Below are 3,723 nucleotides of genomic sequence, written 5' to 3'. Positions count from 1 at the left end.
TTTTATGTGTCTCTTATTGTCTTTATATTAAACTCTTTACATTCTAACAGGAGAGTGAACCTCGTTTTTCACACTATTGATAAAGAGAAGGAATCTTGACCAAAGATCCTATTTTTAACCTAAAACTAACTCAAACCAGTCTTGAAGTTTGGACTTGAGCCAGAGACATAAAGAGCATGCACGGGGAAGCAAGATGAAGAGCTCAAGATGAGGAAGACCCTTTACTTCATCTGAGGAAGACTTATTTCATCTCAGAGACCCCTGCCCATGACCACCAGACGACACTGCGCAAGCGCAACGCGGATGTAAATGACTTTTGGGCTCATTGTAATACAAGGCGGGGCTAGGTAATGAATATGTATAGGCATATTGGGAAACTCAATGAATATGGAACTTGTAACCCGATAAATACCAAGCTGAATGCAGCTGTCGGCACGCATGGCTTTGGAGGAGCTATCCCCCGTGTGTCCCAGCGCTGGAATAAACATACCTACTTCACTACTTATTTAGTAGTGGAGTCTTTTCCACATATCAGGATCAGGGCTTATGCTGCCCTGGAATGACAAAGAACTTCTCCCTCAGCCCCCCAGAGAGCCCTTGAAAAGCCAAAGTGCAGCAGGGAAGGAAGGAAAGGCACCTGCTGGGGACAGCACAGCGCCAGCTGCTCATGGGGACTGGGAATGAGTCCGGAGCCAAAAGCCCCTTCCCAGGCTGGAGGGGCTTGCCTAAAGCACCACCTCTGGGAAGCAAAGGGCTATGGAAGAAATGGAGTGGCAATTTACAATAATAATCATAATGGATCGGGAAAGAGCAACAACAGAAGCAACAATCATTCCAAGGGAGCAGGAGGGATGCTGAGCTTTCAACAAGGTTTGAGTGAGGCAGCAGCTCCTGGGAGTTCTAACCCACGGCTCCAGGTCTGCGCTTCCAGGAGCACTGCAAGCTCCTACTGCCCAGTCCCTGGCTTTGCCTCCTGCCAGTACTCGGCACCTCGGGCACGGTTGGGTGCGAGTGCTCCAGTGCTGCTGCCCAAGGGAGCAGGCAAATGGCCACTAAACCCCTTCCCACTGGGCTGGCTCCGAGCTCTGGCTGGGGAAAACATTTGGCACCCCTGGCCTTTCAGTGAAATCAATTTCCATCACTTTGAAGATGCACTGAATAAACCCAGGGCACATAAGTAAACCTCTCCCCATAAGGACAGCCCCAGGGAATACACAATTATTCCTATGCCTGGCCAAACAAACCAGCAGCCAGGTTTTGGGGAGAGACTCCAGACTCTTATCTCCTTCCCTGGCTGTGAAACCCTTGCAGAGGCTTTGGAGTTCATACAAGCTTGTCAGGATTTGGCTAATTCATTTAAATTCCATTCAGATACTGGAATGGAAGTGTCCTAAAGGCACCTCCACTCAGACTTTAATTTTAAGCCCTCTACCACCAAAGAATTTAGATGCTCTTTTCTTAGGAACACCCCACCTCTGCTTCTTTAGGTGTCTCCATGTGGGGCATAAATTAAATGTGGACAAATTTTAGAATGCAGCTTCCAAGTCAAATTACCTGCTAGGAAATTACTCCAGCTCTCTGGTACCTTGGGCTGTTTTAAACACAGCCTGGCCCTTCATGGCTGAGGCTCTGAGCTACACAACTTGTGAGCTGGCAAGCTGTGTGTCTGAGGTCTCATCCCAGCTGTACACAAAAACAGGGAGGGGGGGCTGCACTTGGATACCTGCAGGCAGGGTTGGGCCCCTTCTGAAAGCTTCAATCCCTGTTTTTCAGAGACTCAATCAGGGATAATGACATTTTCGCAAAGCTCTCTTAAGGCACGTGAAAATCTGAGCAAGAAAATGGAATCAAACCCTTTGTTCCACTGGCCTCACGCCCCAAATTCCAACGGGACAGACAAGTCCCTCTCCTCGCAAGGCAACGTCTCCTACCTGGATCTGTGCCTTCCCCAGCCTTTGGTGGCCGCTGTCTCCATCCTCACACACTTCCTCATCTTCCTCCTCAGCAGGCCTGGCTTCCTCATCCTGCAGAGCAAGCACAGGGACAGTCACCAGCCTGCTCATCCCAAACCTGGGCAGCAGGGATGGACTGCTGGGACCCCCTGGACAGTCACCCCTCTGCTGGGCACCATCCCTGCTCTGCAGTCCATTCCCGTTCCTGGCCTGGCATCTCCTTTGAATGGGATGTTAAACCACAACCACTTGCTCTGCTGGGTTTTGGGACATCAGAGACTCCCCCAAGGCAGTGGACAAAGCTCCTGTTCCCACAGCCTCTGCCTCCCAAAGCCCTGCTAGGGCCAGGCAGAGCAAGGGAAACCCCTCAGTTCCTGCTGGAAATTCCCTCTTGTGCCCGTAAACCCAGGGAAATCGTGGCTGCCCCATCCCTGGAAGTGTTCAAGGCCAGGCTGGCCGCAGCTTGGAGCACCCTGTGGATGGAATGAGGTGATCCTTAAGATCCCTTCCCACCCAAACTATTCTGCCATTCCAGGATGATTCTGTGATCTCTCCCTGCATTTATTTTGCATCGCTTCCTCTCTAATCTGAATTCCCAAATTGAAATGATTTTTTAAAGAAATCATTTAAAATTATCCCAGGAATAAAAAGGGGTGCATCAAACATACAAGAATCATTCCTACCTCCATCAAATCATTGTTAATTGGAAGCCTCTTTCCTCATCTCTGTCCTTAGTTTTCCTTTCCTAGGAAACCTTATGATCCCACAGCTTCTCCAAGAGATTTACTGGGATTGCAGAAAGGTTTGCTTTGTCAGGGAGGCAGGGGGGTTTACAACACTTGTTCCTCTGCATCTTTATCCTTTCACCAGCTTTCCCCTGGAACGGTGCTGCAAGAGAAGTTCAGAATTACTAGAAATGGATCAGGTTCACCTTTTTTCCTCATTCTTTTCCAACGACTTCCAAATTCTTGGAATTATCCTCAAATGAGGCCTAGCAAGCTACTGTGAAAACATCAATCAGAGGAACATCTTGAAAAGAGAAAACCACATCCAGCAGCAGCCAAAACAATGCCATTGCTATTCTTACCTGGTCCAGGAGCCCCCACACCCCTCAACTGTAGCACCCCTGCATCCAGTTTGCTTTGAAACATGGCTCACTGCCTCTCTTCGTAACAGTTCCTTCTGCTTTTCTCTCCCATCACACCATTTTAGCCCCCCAGGATTTCTCTCTTGCCCTCTTGTCTCTGGAATCTGCCATTTTTATTTTCAGCCTCATGCCTTCCTTCCCCTTCTCTGCAATACAAGATATTGAAGAGTTCGGTATCTGCCAGCAAAATATGTCCATTTCTCATCCTCCTTCCCACTTGTCCCTAAGCCCTGCCAGGTCACCCTTGGGTAGCTCACTAATGTGCCCAAGGCTGCATCCAGCTTGATGTATTTAGTACTTCTAAATACCCACACATGAAACAAAGGAAAAACAAAGCTACTTTCTCATTTGCTTACTTCTGTGACTCACCTCTTAATAAGTTTTAAACATCTGCATGTTCCTTTTAGTTACCAATAAGAGAAAAAGTCTTTTCAATCTACTCAAATAGGTTTTGTTGTTTTTTTTTTTTTTGGTAGAGCTAGAACAACTACAAGATAATAATCACATCACATCTTTGGAAAGGCATTACATTTTAAACGGCTTTATAAAATCCTTAATCTAGGCCTTTTTGACTTAGTTATGAAACAACATTGGTGGCCTCCATTCCTGATGTTAAGCAAGCAG

The 3,723-nt window shown here is 47.5% G+C and overlaps 1 long non-coding RNA gene across 1 annotated transcript; it reads right to left on the bottom strand.

The window, feature by feature from the left end:
- Positions 1–1,112: 1,112 nt before the first annotated feature.
- LOC108446639 lies at positions 1,113–3,034 on the bottom strand. The gene is made up of 2 exons (XR_001861903.1): positions 2,636–3,034; positions 1,113–2,024 (listed from the first exon to the last, which is right to left on the bottom strand). It is a non-coding gene; the product is annotated as an uncharacterized LOC108446639 (long non-coding RNA).
- Between the last annotated feature and the right edge of the window lie 689 nt (positions 3,035–3,723).

The sequence above is a fragment of the Corvus brachyrhynchos genome, unplaced genomic scaffold, assembly GCF_000691975.1.
Source record: "Corvus brachyrhynchos isolate BGI_N302 unplaced genomic scaffold, ASM69197v1 scaffold334, whole genome shotgun sequence".
NCBI lineage: Eukaryota > Metazoa > Chordata > Aves > Passeriformes > Corvidae > Corvus > Corvus brachyrhynchos.
Note: the sequence above shows the minus strand (reverse complement) of the source record. Positions and strands in the feature narration are given on the sequence as shown.